General features: G+C 38.4%; 1 protein-coding gene and 1 long non-coding RNA gene across 2 annotated transcripts in view; one reads left to right on the forward strand and one right to left on the reverse strand.

Annotated features, from left to right (window-relative positions):
• Positions 1 to 2,852, reverse strand: part of SLC6A15 (solute carrier family 6 member 15) — a 53,998-nt gene extending 51,146 nt beyond the window's left edge. Inside the window, exon 1 of the mRNA XM_054442438.2 lies at positions 2,520 to 2,852. The gene's annotated coding sequence lies outside the window, so the exon portion shown is untranslated. The remainder of the gene's footprint in view (positions 1 to 2,519) is intronic.
• Positions 2,824 to 11,268, forward strand: LOC134737604 (uncharacterized). The gene is made up of 4 exons (XR_010122648.1): positions 2,824 to 2,898; positions 4,748 to 4,853; positions 7,120 to 7,221; positions 11,153 to 11,268. It is a non-coding gene; the product is annotated as an uncharacterized LOC134737604 (long non-coding RNA).
• The last annotated feature ends 4,842 nt before the right edge of the window (positions 11,269 to 16,110 follow it).

The raw sequence follows: 16,110 nt of genomic DNA on the forward strand, positions 1-16,110 counted from the left end.
GACATCTCTCATAACTGTTATCCAGTTTTAAGATTCTGCATTATTTCATATTTATTGAGTGATAGAGTACTTATCTCCTAGAAACATACAAAAATACCTTTCTTTATTCAATGAAAATACTACATCTTGAGTTAACTATATTAGAATCATAAAATAATTTTTCAATCAAGTATACAATGTGCACTCAGAAAAAAGAAAAGTTTATCAACAGTAAAATATTATCTTTCTTTAAAAATCCAATTAATTCCTGTCATCCTAAAAAAAAAACACACACACAAACTGAAAGCTTTATTTAGAGAAAAATAGTTAATAAATTCCATTTTAAATTTGCTGGGATATGTTTTACTCCAACAAATACACATGGATCTTTGATGATTCCATAGAAAAGGCAACAACACACAAAAATAAAATCGCCTGATTTTGATGGTCAAATATCTTGAATTTAATATGAGAGAAAAAAATACATACTCTTTGTTAGTCCAAATTGCACCATGTTGTAAGCTCCCTGCTGTTTTGCAGACCTTGGTCAAAGCGAAACATTTCACAGGGGTTCGAGCTGTGAGAAACATCCCGTCTAACCATCTGACCACGAGTTGGACAAAGGCCCAACTAAAGAGACATCCCTATCATATCTTGCTGGACAAAGGTCCAAGGAACACCCTGAACACCAGAACGACATCTCGCCAGAACAAGAGCCAGAACCGCCTCTTCATGAAAGCATCTTATTAATATCCCGCCGAGCAGCAAGCCATACTGCTCAGACCCCTTCTGCCCATACCTATAAATCGCCCCAGCCTGTAAGCGGCAGCGGGCTCCAGCATTAGGCTGGTCCCCCACTTCTGTTAGGTTTTATGCTGGACAGAAAGCCTGAATTTGCTGTTGAGCCGCCCTCTGTGTGTGTGTGTGTGTGTGTGTGTGTTTGTGTGTGTCTGTGTCTGCGTGTCTGTGCGTGTCTTTCTTTAACCCTCGCCTTCCCTTCAAAACCTAACACTGTTCAAAGAAAATTTAGTCCATCATTAAGTATTTATTAAAAACGTACAAGTCAAGCCCAGAGCTAGGCGCCTAAGACATAAATAGGTCTGTACTTCAGCAATGATCTTGCAGAAATGAGGTTGGGTGGGTGAGGGGCTTGATGGGGCTGTGTCTGCAGAGAATAATTCCTCAAAACAAACACTTCGTTGCTGGTATCGCGGAAAAGCAATCAGGCATTGACAGGTAGAAAATAGCTTTTACAGCATGGGCGATGAGGAGCCCCAAAGCAGCATATAAAGCAAATCCTTCATTTCTCCACGTCTTAAGTAGTGAACCGCAAGGATGGTGCAGACTAAGATTGGGTCTACCTTTAAGATCTGGAGGGGAAAACCGCAAGACCAGAAGAAACGGTCGCAGACTCATTTGCATAAGCACCCAAACACTGCTGACGTCACTGCGCCGGAGTCCGGACCCCGCCCCGTCTTACTCCAGCCTTTCCCAGCTAGGCAGAAGGATGGAAAGGGAAAGCGGGACGCTGGAGAGCGCGAGCCTGGGGGCTTTGCTTCCTAAAACGCACATCGAAGCCTGCTTCTCAGCTCAGGGAAAATAATTCCCGTTCCCGCAGCCTGTGCCACTGGGTGGGTCATGCCTGCCCCCGAACGCCTCGGGCATCTTGATTCATTCTTATGTATCAGGCTGGTGCGCTACGTTAGAGTGCAAGATTTTCCCTGTACTCAATACAGTCTTCTTCCCAGTCACACACAGACCAGCCTAGTGAAAGAAAGGTAGAAACGATCTGGGTTTCTAACTGCTTCCCATCTTCTTACAATCCCAGCAGCACCACCCTCACCGCCACACTCAAATTCCAGGATGCGCAGAAACACAGGAGCCGTGATTTCTCCAGTAGCCACGTGCCTTTCGTACGGCGAAAGGCCCCCTTTCGGGCCATTTATCACAGGATACCTCAAGCAAAAGGGAACTGTGGTCACGTGAAAACACTCTGTCCTCGGTAGTCGCCTTCTGCCTTTGCTAAAGCGAATGGAAGCGAATGAGGAATAAAGCTCTCTGCTCTCCCCGCCCTATCGCCCACCAGCACGAGGTTTAGCTTCCAATTCACCTCGCGTCTCTCTCTGCCCCGACCCTCCCAACTTTCCTCTTGAACTTTCCCGTGTTGGACCCCACCCTTCAGCCAACCCCGACTTGACTTGGAAACGAGTGGGTCTCTGGGGATGCTGTGGGCAATTTCCACGACGGGAAGGAAGGATGGCGGCACGTTTCAACCCATGTGCTTCCCCTTACATGTGCAGCCTGTCGCCCCCCACCTTGATTGTACAGAAATGCAGAGTTAGAAGGTTGCCCGCCCAGCCGAGCTTCTCCCTCCCAGGGCTTTTGAGCTGCCCTCCCTCCTCCCACCCCAGGACGCAGCGAGTCCTTCCCGGCATCGACCCATCAATTCGTTCCCGGTGCTGGTACCCAGGCTCCTGGGTAGCTAAGGCGAGCCCCACCTCACCCCCAGTTGTGCCCTTAGCGTAGGCGCTTGCCATTACCGTCAGTGTGTCTTGACCAAGCGCCTCTTGCTGCTTCCACGTCCCGGCAGGAGCAGCAGCAGTCGCCAAAGGGTAAGGTCCAGGTGGCTGTGACGGAGGCCGAAGAGGAGCTGTTTGCAGAGAAGCAGCTTCTTGCCTAGGTTGGGACCCGGAGCTGGTTTTGGGGGTCGCTGCTCTGCAGGCTGGCAAGGAGAGACTCGTGAGCGCCTGTGTGTCTGCCAGGGAAACAGCACGGGATACAGGCGCGCGGGTGCGGGTGCGCGTGTACATGCGTATGTGTGTGTGCGCGCGCGTGTGTGTATGTGTGAGGGTGTGACGGAGGTGCCCACGTGCCCGGCCCGCCCGTGTTACGGCCGCCTACCGGCTGCAGAGGAGAAGGGTAGGCTGTGGGCGGCGGCGGGGCGCGGAGGGTAGCCAGGAGCGCAGGCTGGGCTCCGCACCTCCCTGCCCCACAACCCATTGATGCAGCGGCCACTGCGGCTGCCGAGCGGCTTCTTCCCAGAGCCCGGGCTGTGCCCGCCCGATGCAGGATGCAACTGGGGAAGCCCGCTCCAAAGCAAAACAAAATAAATTCCTCCAGCCATCCAGTCTTTCTCCAACCCACTCAAGCGAAAGAATGGACACCAGTTACCCGCCGCTGACTTTTGTCTCAGTGAGAATAATAATAGGCATAGTGCTAGCTGGCACCATCTGAATATTCTCCAAGAGTCAGTAATGGGACTAGAAAAAATGGGTGACCCAAAGAACCCTTTTCCCTACCTATCCCCCCAAGCCAGCCATTTACATCTCTTGCGAAAGAAAAAGCCTCTGGGCATTGGCTTCTCCGTCAGGCGGTGGCCTCATAGCTCTCAGTGATTCTAGCCAGGTTGTGAAAGGCCGTTTTAGAAAGCTGGTCCTCACCCACCCTATGTTGGGGCCTCAGCAGCCGACTTTTTTCCAAGGGGTCTCATTACAAGATGAAGCCTGACTTACCTCTGCTGACAATCAAGGCATGCTCGTAATTAAGCCACGTGGAGAATTCCTAAAATATATACCTCTGAATACAAAGCTTAACGTCCTTTTGAAAATGGCTGAACCGTCCCCTAAACAGTGCATATGCTCTAGGGATGAAATTTTCCGTCCTTGAAACGTTCAAAATTTGAAAGAAACGCAAAATGAACCTAGAACGTAGGTAGAAAGGTTCAGTAACTTAGCAAAGTACATTTTTCACTTCCAGATTATTAATATTACTCTTAAAAATACTTTTGTGCACTTTTAGGCCTTTTAACAATCCCTTAGACTTTTACGGTTCGTATCCAGTTAAGATTGAATTAAATTAAAAAGGCCATTGCAAACAGGTTTTTCATGCAATGAAAAATCTCTTGGAAAGAAATCACAAGACCTAAATTTCGGGTCAGAACATTGCTACTAATCCTTAGCTTTTAAAACAGCCAAGAGAGCTTTTTCTCAGCCTCTCTTCCAATCCCAACTTTGAAAAATTAAAAGTTAAGAAATTAAATTAGATTCAATTCCCTGATACCCCTCCCCTGCCATGAGTAAATAAATGCTCTTTGATAGATGCACCACGTGAAAAAATAAAAACCATCAAAATAAACCTTTTATAGGACTTTTTTTGCTTTTTACTTCAATTTTGGTGACAGGCAAATATTTAATGTTGATATATAAAGAAACTGAAATACAATACCAACATTATCAATAACAACTGATAAAATTTTAAGAAAATAAGGAGAGCTGTGTCCACCATGATCAGGATTAGGATTATCTGTGGGAAACAAAGTTATCCATATGCTGGCAGAAACCATTTACAGTAGTACCAAGAAGTACAAAAATTATTTCTTTCCCACGCTTTTCCACTAATGTCTGATACCTAATTCCAATACATATGCATAGGTCACAAAATATTTGTAGAACGATGCCCTCCATAATGACTGATACTAATTTATGTCTCAATGCCAATGAAGAGAAGTAGGAGAAAGCAACTATTGTCTTAAGCTTCCCACTAAGTACCTGGGGCTTAATAATATCTTATTTAATCCTCTCAACTAATTAATGAGGTGATTTTTCCTAATTTAGAGATTAGAGAGAGGTGATACTCAAAAAAAATTGCAAAAAGTCAGAAAACTTGATCAATGACAGAATGGAGAAATAAATTCAGTTCTGCTGGCCTCAAACTTCATGTGCTTTTATACTATCTTGTAACCCTTTAACAAATCATATATTTTTAACAGGAGGAAAGAGTGGAATCTCAACACAAGTGGTAGGCAACTTTGAAAACAATAAATAGATGAAGAATGGAGCGACCCCAAAAGGAGAGTCTGGGAACCCTAGCCAAAGGTAAAATGTATCCATTTTTAAAATTTAACAACAATGAGTCTTCAAAGATTTAAAATTCAATTGCTAATATCTTTTAGGCTAATGACTACAGAGTTCTTTCTCTGTCACCGTAGGGCAAAATAGGCAACATGGTATTGGTGTGGGAGGAAGAGGCAGCACACAGAAAGGAAAAAAAAACAGAACTTGGAAGAATTAACTAAAAGTTAAGGGAGGCTAGTGCTTCCAGCCACACTGTATTTAATAATATTAACAAGGATCGATTAATGTTAACTATGTGTCTTCTCAATGTACAGAATAATTTCTATATTTTATGAATATATACTTCTTAATTCTTACACCAAGCCTGTGATGTAGGTCTAGTTATTATGAAACATTGCCAGAAAAAAACTGAAGCTTTGATTGTCCAAGGTCATACCGTCAAAAGGCATCTGTTAGATACTGTAAAAATAAAAACCTGCCCTATCTAAATCACTTTCTGAAATTGATACCTACTTTTAAGCAATTAATATTACACTTATTATTTTTAAAATTTGATAAAAGATCACACGAAGGAAAAGAGTATTCTCTTTGACTAGAGGAGAGAAGGAATCTGACTCACCAAGCCTTTCTACCTTATTTCTTAAACCAAATCCTTTAGAATAACAATATTATGTAAAAACTTCCAAAGATGTAGCACTAGAGTTCAGAAAAATAATTCAAACATTTACTAAAAGATTATTTTAAAGCTACAATACTAAAGAAAAACATTGAAATCAATTCACATCCTAAGATTACATTAATTCATTTGCTTATATTGCTATACGGGCAGTAGAGTATATTGTGAGGATTTTTTTTTTTGCATTTTAATAAAACTTTTTATTCTAATGTCCTCCATGCCAAATGTCGTTTGATATATGGTCTCCAAATTTTTATGAAAACAAAGTCTGCACAAGCCCAAAATATCCACTGAATATTCTGTTCTGTTCATACTACTGATGAAGAACTGAGAGGTAGATGCAAGGAAAGTAGGTTCTCTGATTTCTCAATGGGTAGAGGATGGGTTAACTGAATTGGCAAATGTCAAAGTAATCAAATCAATTTTTTAACTAATTGACTAAGATAGTAAAGCAATCAAGACAATGTAGAAAATGATTGAATTTTACTGTTTCTGCACTTTGGAGATAAAGCCTAAATGGCCCTGGCGAGTAAAAATACCAATACAAGCTGTCATTTTTTTGACAGAGAAATGCACCCCCTACCTCTGTGAACTGATTATAACCACTAAGTTTTTAAGTTGCCCTTTTATTATAATGTTTAATATAATAGCAAACTATGTCTCTAAAACATTTTATGTGTGTCAAGTACTATGCTCAGCATTAGTCTGTATAGCTACTTAAATATCCAAAACCAAAATATTTAATGGTATTTGTTTTATATAAAGTATATGAGGTGCCTTTTATTTGCTGCACAATCTCATTGATGTATACAGATTCTATAGGCTCCATGATTTTTATACTTACTTCTAAAATATAATTTGAATACAAAAGTGATACTTGCTCATTGAATACATTTCAATCTATGAACTTGTACATGGTGAAAAGTTAAGACCCCTGACTTTGAGGAGGGTCCCAGGAAAGAGGGTAGAGTTAGATTTTAAATAGAGTGGTCAGGGTAGGTCTCATTGAGATTTTACTCGTGCAAGGACACGAAGGATTTGCAGGAGTTAGCCTTGTAGATGTTAGGAGATAGGAGTAAGTTCCAGGTAGAAGTCAGTGAAAAGTGTCTTTTCAGTCACTTTAAAAATATTGTAGGATCAGTGAATAGACCCTAAAAAAAGAATTTAACTGGTATGTTTGAGGAAGAGAAAGGAGATCCAGATATTGCAAATACGTTTTACTCCGTAGAGACAAGCTTATAGTTTTTACAAATAATTCATATTCATAGATTTTCTGTTATTGAACCATGCTTGCATCCCTGGAATAAATCCTACTTGATTATGAGATACTATTCTTCTTTATATAAATTGATGGACCCAATTTTTTCATATTTTTATAGAGTTTTTCATCTATATACATAAATGTATTTGATAAGTGATTTATATTCTCCTTATAAGGTTATTCTAGCACTGTAAAATGAGATCCAAAGCTTACACTTCTAGTCTCTCAAATACCCTTTTATGATATAGACATTGTTTCTTACTCACCTGAGAAATCAAGGAAAGTAGGAAAGTGGTAAGATAAAGATATTTTATTTAAGCTTTTTTTTTAAATTTTTTCTTTTGAGACAGGGTCTGGCTCTGTCATCCAGACTGGAATGCAGTGTTGGAGTCACAGCTCACTGCAGCCTCAACCTCTCAGGCTCAAGTGAACCTCTCACCCCGGCTTCCCAGGTAGCTGAGACTACAGGTGCATGCCACCATGCCCAGTTAATTTTTAAATATTTATTTATTTATTTATTTATTTATTTATTTATATATTATTATTATTATTATTATTTTGAGACAGAGTCTTGTTCTGTCACCCAGGCTAGAGTGCAGTGGCACGATCTCGGCATACTGTAACCTTCACCTCCCAGGTTCATGCAATTCTCCTGCCTCAGCCTCCCGAGTAGCTGGGATTACACACCACCATGCCCGACTAATTTTTTGTATTTTCAGTAGAGATGGGGTTTCACTATATTGCCCAGACTGGTCTCGAACTCCTGACCTTGTGATCTGCCTGCCTTGGCCTCCCAAAGTGCTGGGATTACAGGTGTGAGCCACTGCACCCGGACTAATATTTATTTTTCTAGAGACAGGGTCTCACCATGTTGCCCAGGTTGGTCTTTAACTCCTGTGCTCAAGCAATCCTTCCACCTTGGCCTCTAAATATACCAAGATTACAGTTGTCAACCACAGTACCCAGCAATGTGTTTTATTATTTATTGAGTTTTTCTATTGGTCTATTCAAGTTAACTAGTTCTTCTCGAGTAAATGAGTAAATGTTGGCAATCCATTTCTTTTAAAATGTTCATTTCACCTAATTTTTAAAAGTGCTTCAATAATTTTTGTACTATTTTCTTTTGAATTTTAAATCCTAGATTACATTTATAGATATATGAACTTCTCCATACGTTTTGTTTCAACTTTTTCTTCATTTCTCTTTTAATTTGTTAAATGCTAAACATTATCTATTAGCCTTTTCAAAGAAACAACTATTGATATTATTGGTGTTATAATTTTTTATTTTCTGTAAATTTCTTTTCTTGTGTTATTTATATATTTCTTCTACTTTCTTTGAGTTCAGTCTTTTCCTAGCTTTTGAATTTGAACAAATATAGTACATTTTAATTTCTACATTGCTTCAAGGTTATAATTTATTTTATAAGTATAGCTTTAGCTGCAACCTAAACATTTTGGTTATGTAATACTTTAAGTGTTCATTTAAAATAATTTCAGGAGCTCTCTGAACCTATTCTGGCTTGAAGAAGCTGCCCTAAAAATAATAATCATAATTTCAATTCTTATTTGCTTAATTTATGAGCATATTTTAAACTTTTTTACTGTTTATTACTTATAGTTACATTTAAGTCATAAAACTTAATATTTATGATATCAATTCTGTTGGATTTGTTGAGATATTCTTTGTGGCCTAGTACTTGTTCACTTTCATTTACATTATCTATGTTGTCTTCCAAAGAGTATGTATGTTTTATTTGTTAAATCCAGCTTATTAATTGTAGATTTTAAATCTTCAAATATGCAGCATAGACTTTTAAGACACATATGATTGCATAATCCTATTCCAACTAGATTTAGTTTATTTGTTTGTTTTGAAAAGGATTTTTGCTCTTGTTGCCCAGGCTGAAGCGCAATGGCGCAATTTCAGCTCACTGCAACCTTCGCCTCCTGGTTTCAAGCAATTCTCCTGTCTCAGCCTCCTGAGTAGCTGGGATTATGGGCATATGCCACCACACCCAGCTAATTTTGTATTTTTAGTAGAGAAAGGGTTTCACCATTTGGGTCAGGCTGGTTTTGAACTCCTGATCTCAGGTGATCATCCCGCCTCAGGCTCCCAAAGTGCTGGGATTACAGGCATGAGCCACCATGCCTGGCCTAGATTTAGTTTTTTAAAAAAATTTTAGATTAAAAAAAAATGTGGGATGTTGGTTTGTTTTCTTTCTTTTTCTTTTTCCTCCTCCTCCTTCTCTTCCTCCTTCTTTGTCTTCCCCTTCCCCTTTCCCTTCCTTCTCCATCTCCTTCTCCTTCTTCTCCTTCTCCTTCTTATTCTCCTTCTTCTTCTTTGACTTCTATACCTCCCAGGGAAGACTTTGGCTATGTTGGGCCACTTTCCTACACCTGAGCCAACCAAGGTGGCTTCAGAAATGAAGTTCATTTTTCCATATGATCAGAGTGGCATAAACTTCTCCCAATGAAAGAAAGCACTATTAACAGAAAAAGGGCAAGAGGCAAAAAAAAAAACATTTTAAACACTCAAAAACATGAACAAATAAAATATCTTCTACACTTCATGTATGAAAATACCTTCTACAGGGAGTATAGCTACCTTGGATACTAGGAACTGAAGAGTTTGAGTCATTGAGAAAAAGTTTGATGGTCTAGCATATAATTAAATGGTGATGTTTGGGCCTGGCTTTCTCAGCTGATGGTGGAATCATGAGTCATGAGAACTCAAATGAGTGAAGAGCATCGTCCCTGAGTAATGGTGAACTCTGCCCCTGCCCAGTGTTATTTCTGTATCTCATCCTTGCCCCCCTCCCACCACAAGCAATATAATAGGGGTGGACTAGTCTACTAATTTGGTCACTAGTCTAATAATATGGAAGTTGGCTTTAGACCTAGAGAATTTGGAATTCTCTAGGTGTACAGGGATTTGGCGTGCGTAATTTTATGCGGGTAGTAAATATTTACTCCCCCACCTCCCAAATCCGAATTTGACATATGCTAGAACCTCAGTAGGTAAATGCCCTAGGATTATCAGACCACATTCAGCAGTACAGTAGTCTCCCTTTATCCTGGGAGAATATGTTCTAAGACTTTCCATGGATGCTTGAAATCACGAACAGTACCAAACTGGATTGCCAAACAGTTGGAACATGTTTCTTTTAAAGTCTTTTATCCATAAATTTGATGCCTTTCCATCTTATCTAAGCACTTATGCACTGTGGCTGTAACTTTTGCAGTTTGAGGTGCTGTAGCAAAACCAGCACAAATCTTTTTTTTTTCACAATGACACAGATAGAAGAATTAATGTAAATCTTAGCAACCTCAGCATACGATTGTTTCTTCTTTTCGTATTGAGAGCGTTCATCTTTTTATTTTTATTTTTTAATTACTGAGACAGAATCTCATCTGTTGCCCAGGCTGGAGTGCCTTGGTTCAATTATAGCTCACTGTAGCCTCAAATTCCTGGGCTCAAGCAATTATTCTGCCTCCGTCTCCTGAATAGCTGGGACTACAGGCCTGCATCACTACTCACAGCCTCACATTTTACTTAAAGAAAGCACTTTACTCCTTTCCTCTGGCATATCTAAATTGCTAGCGTCACTACTCTTGCACTTTGGGGCCATTATGAAGTCAAATAAGAGTGAATTGAACACAAGCATTGCCATCTCATGATATTCTATCTGATAACTGAGGCTGATACTAAGTGACTCGTGGGCAGGTAGTGTCTACAGCATGAAGAATCTGGACAAAGGAATGATTCATGTCCTAGGCAGGTTGGTGTGGTACAGAACAAGATTTCATCACACTACTCAGAAGGGCGTGCAATTTAAAACTGATAAAACTGTGGGTAAAGGGGCCACTGTAGCTGCAACTCTTATTTCTATAAATTAACTTAATTTCTAACTCTGAACTCACAATTTATCTGCAAAGAAAAAAAAAGTATACCTCATTCATTCTTAGGGCCTCCTTGCAATCTCCAAGCATCCTCTGTGCCCCCACCTCACTCCTATATTTTTATATCAAGGATTTTGGGACTTCATATAGGTCCCAGGCAAAAGAGTTGGTATCATCTGATTATTGGGTTATGTATCTGCAGAGATAATCACTAAGATGTCCACTGTCTTTGCTCATATTATTCCTTCAGGTTCTATGGGGTACCACTCTTCCCACTCCAAGTTTGGGACACAAGACTCTGCTAAGGCAGAGTCTAAGTCTATGCTTAGAATTCCCCCCAACCTACAGTTAAACTTCACTGATTCCCTGTTGCCTCTTTAGCTTAACAGATGCTAATACTAAGCCAGAAGCTATTAAGGTTTATTAATTGCAAAACAGTTTGCTTGCTATCAAATAAATACCCATGTATACTTCTTCACAGACACATGCTACCATGTGGCCCTCCCTACTCAACCTCAGTATATCTTTACTGAAAAACACATGCCAAAGAACAACACCTAGAGAGCTGGAAACCCTGGAAAAGATTTTGTGATGCCCCCAACTTTACTTTATAGGGAAGGTACGTAAGTAAAATCTCATTATAACATCTTCCACAGGGAATTGTGTAATAATTACAATGACAACATTGTAAATTAATAAAATGGTTATGTTAGTCTCTGTTGCATGAGGAACACAAAAATAAACAAAGGCAAAGTTACTCACTGTTAGAGAATAAGAAATAAAGGAGGGAAGCTTGTCATAGTGAAAAAGGGGCTATGTCATTCATGGGCATCAAAGTAAGGGGCAGAAACAGTTTAAACCAAGATCAAATATCTACATTTGGGTTTCAAATATTCCATTTGTAGCTCCTATAGCTTGAGTTTAGTCGCCCAACTAATACTTTAGTGACACTTCTCAGACTCAGTTTTACCATTGTTATTTAGTCTCTTTCCTAACACTAGAGAGATTGTCAGAATCTCATTTACTACTGGCAGGGAAATCACTAAAGCCTTTTAATGTAAGCAGATTCTGGAACCACTTTCAGACTCCTTTCCTTAAAGTCACTTCCCGTAGAACCATTCTTGTATGAACATTTTTATTAGTCCTGGTTTGGTCAGCAAAGCAGAGCCACCATAAATGTTACAGGAATAAGATATTTAATATAGGAAATAGGACTTCAAAAATTTGGTAGGAATTAATGTAGGAGAGAATCAAATATTTACCAACAACTTTAGTTTCAAGCAATGTAGCAAGCTGGTTGTATGACCTCCTGAAAATTGTGGCTTCTATTTCTGTCTTCCAAAATACATGCCAATTTATCTTATTGTCAAGCCCTAAAAACCTACAGGGAAGATGATTCTTTGAAATGTACTGCCCACTACACTAGAAGAAAATAACGGTAGCAACAAATTGACAACAGCCAATCCAGTAAAGCATTTCTATCTATAACAGAAATTTTTTTCTCATGAGTGTGTGTGTGTGTGTGTTATTTTTGTTAGACGTTGTTATTATGGCAATGCTGATTTTTACAAAATGAATTGGCGATATTTCTTGTTTTACCAAATTGTCGAATAGCATGGATGTATCTTCCTGGAAGTATCTCTTCTTCGCAAGATTGAAATAAATTAGCTTGTAAAGCCATCTGGCCTGGTAGTCTTTGGGAGGTAATTCTTTCACATTTTTTCCAAGATCTTCTAAAAAAAATCTGCCTATTTAGTTTTTTCTTCTTTCTGTATAGCCATTTTGGAAATTTTTTCAGAAATAATTACTTCAAGAATATTATTTTATATTGAAAAATCAATTTTTCCTGTAAGCTTGTATTTATGTCAGTTCAGGTTGCTATAACAAATTACCATAGACTAGGTGGCTTAAATAACAAACATTTATTTCTCACAGTTCTGGAGGTTGGGAGTTCAAGAGCAAGATGCTGGAAGGTCTAGTGTCTGGTGAGGGACTGCTTCCTGGTTTGCAGATAGCTGACTTTTTGCTGTGTCCTCATATGGCAGAGAGCAAAGAGAAGAAAAACGAACTCAAGAATCCCTTTTATAAGGACACTAATCCCATTCATGAGGTGTCCACCCTTATGATCTAATTACCTAACTATGGATCAGTCCATGGCAGCTTGTCTGAGACAGCCTTACTGCACCACTGTTTACCAAAAAATCTGAGTTCCTTACAACACAACACACATTTATTACTCACTCACATTATATTCCTGCAACTGTAGTTTGCTCAACTCTACTCAGCTCTGCTCCACTTTGCTCCATGTGTCTTCTCATTCTGGAATTTTGCCTGAAGGAGCAAACTTTCTACAGGACACACTTATTCTCTTAGGGAATAAGTGGGAAGGGAAGAACAAGAGGAGAAATCAAACCACACAATTACAAATAGAGCTTCAGTTCAGATGTAGTATGTTTCACATTTTTCAGTTTTCATTGTCCAAAGTAAGTCAAGTACATTTGTGGCTTCTCTTAATCTAGAGACATAGTATGGGGGGAAAGCCAAGTTGTCTAGCCTTCTACTCTTGCCACCAAACCCCACAATACAAATCCAATACTTAATGGCAGAATGGGGACAAGATTAGCTATGATAAGCGCTACCATTTAGAGTATTCATTGGTTCATAGCAATTCTTAGGTCTCACTGAGCGAACTTTGTTGAGTGTTCCTACCCTGATCAAGGAAATGTTACTTAGAGGTTATGGTTCTCCTCCCCGGAAGTAGCACACTTGTCTTTTGTTCTCCATGGCTCCTGGGTTCCCACTCTTTTTCCATTGTTATCTTTGGCCACATCTGAAATGGAGAGTTTTGTGCCTAAAGTATCTCAGTCTCTTTAACTAGACTGATGGTGTTAGGGAAACAGGAGCCTATGAGAGCCAGAGTAACGCCATTTTAAAATCAACTCCATTTTGAGACTAGCAAAGGACATTTCTCACCAATCACAACCCATATTCACAGACGCTTACAGCAAAAGAAACAACCTAAGGATACCTGCAAGGACACACTCCTACAACAGCAAAGTCCAGATCTCTCAAAACCAATAACAATATATGTTCTTCAGATAATAACAGTTATGATTTCATGTAGTCACAAACTAGACTGTCAAGGCTAGTTCTCTTTAAATAAATAGAGTAATAAATTTGTCATAATGCCTGCTCACCCACATGTGGACACAGCTTAGCTTAGTCTTTACACAGACAAGATCCCTATATAAGAAAAACTTAAAGCCAGGGCATTCCTCCTCTTGCTTGCTTACCCTACTGTGCATCAAGGCTGGAGTCCAGTGGCTGATCTTGGCTCACTGCAACCTTCACCTCTCGGGTTCAAGCAATTCTTGTGTCTCAGCCTCCTGAGTAGCTGGGGTTATAGGTATGCACCACCATGCCTGGCTATTTTTATTTTTATTTTTAGTAGAGACGGGGTTTCACCATGTTGGCCAGGCTGCTCTCAAACTCCTGGCCTCAAGTGATCCATTCAACTTGGCCTCCCAAAGTACTGGGATTACATCTTTACTTTTACCAGTCAGAGAAGAGAACAACTTATATTTCCAAATCCTGCAAGTGTTGAAATTTCTAAACTGCTTTTCTCTTTCATCTCATTTTGAAAATGAGCTGATTCTTCCTTGAACTTAACTCTTTCTTGGAAGGTATCTTATCAAATGCAGCTAATACCAAAAAGCTCATTTAATAACATTCTGTTTAAAAACTCCTTTTCCCAGAGCCACCACAGGTTCATTAGATACAATTATGTGTTTTTTAAATTATTGCAAGTGACATATTTACCAAATATTTTACCATTGCATTATGTCTGTTGCCATTTTTCTCATCTCTAGTAACTGTTTACTATCTATCTACAACCTGATCAGGAGCCAATATTACATGTGTCAGTTTTTTCTTGATATTTGCTTATTTGTTATGTGTTATGTCAGGACCAACTTCTTGTATCAACTTATCTGTTAATCCTCTTTATTGGATAACAAACATGCTTATTGTGGCTTATTCTGGATCTCATGTAGCAGATGCCTATGTGTCCAGGCAAAGAGCAGAGGCAAGAATATAAGCAAAACCACATGATCATATTTATAACTGCTAAGACATTCAGAATGTTTTATTTTTATGAAAGACCCAACTCTTAAGCTTATTTATATATTGTATCAATTTTCCTGCTTTCGAATTTACTAAATTTGGCTTTAACTCTGTTATGTTCTTCTCCTGCTTTTATTGATTTGGTTTGTTTTTCTATTTCTGACTCCTTAAATTAATGCTCAATTCATTTTCCTTTCCTCCTTCCCTTCTTTCTTACCTTTTTTTTTCTTTGTTAATAAGGAAGTGATCTTGCCAGTCACAAAGTGATGATGTATTCAGCCTGTTTCCTAGAGTTGCTGACTCAGTGTCAGGAACTTTCCCCAGATGCCCTTTTATTTCAGCTTTCTCTGAAAGTTACTGTATGTTGTCTGTTGGCTTGTTGGCTTATTGGCTTATGACTTGAAGTCTAGCTGCTTTCAAATTTATAGAGTTCCACTGCAGGAAAAAGAAAAGAGATAAATGGTATCTCTGCCTCATAGTGGATTAAAGATTTTACCCCTTGCTCTACAAATCAGAGTGCACTTAAGATGTTCTAAAAAGGTATGTCTTTGTTATTTAGAAGTGACACAACATTTTCAAGGAGAAAAAGAATCCTCTTTATGTCTTCATTTGCTATATCTAGTTAAAATTCTTCACAGTTATTTTTTAACATCCTTCTTTAGTTTTCACTTTATATTCAGAAATTTCTCCTTTAAAATTCCCTTTGATCATTGCAGTGAGGAGCCAAGGAGGACTTAATTTCCTGTGTTCGTCTTACTCAAAACTTCTCTTTTGAATCATAAACATATAATGCAATAAGATTTGAATAATATCTAAATACACTGAAGTTGTATGGAGGCAGAGTTTTTACTGGTGGAGAAGAGTGATACAAATGAGCAATGCTAGAAGTCAAAGAAGACAAAAAATGTAAAGAAGAACCCCCTACTTTTGCAGCAAAATTGCAGGTAACAGAATAAGTTCATTACTTAAAGGTATAATTTAAGCTTTAAGTGATTAAAAAGGGATGGGAACATTCAAAAGGATACAGGAAATAGCTTGAAAGACTTCTCACCTGATATATATATATTTAATAAATATATTAAATATATATTTAATAAATATATTAAATATATATTTAATAAATATATTAAATATATATTTAATATATTTAATATTAAATATATATTTAATAAATATATAAATATGTATATTTAATAAATATATATAAAAATATATATTTAATGTATATATAAATATATATATTTAATAAATATATAAATATATATTTATTATATATAAATATATATTTAATAAATATATAAATATATATATTTATTA

Source organism: Pongo pygmaeus, chromosome 10, assembly GCF_028885625.2.
Source record: "Pongo pygmaeus isolate AG05252 chromosome 10, NHGRI_mPonPyg2-v2.0_pri, whole genome shotgun sequence".
Lineage (NCBI taxonomy): Eukaryota > Metazoa > Chordata > Mammalia > Primates > Hominidae > Pongo > Pongo pygmaeus.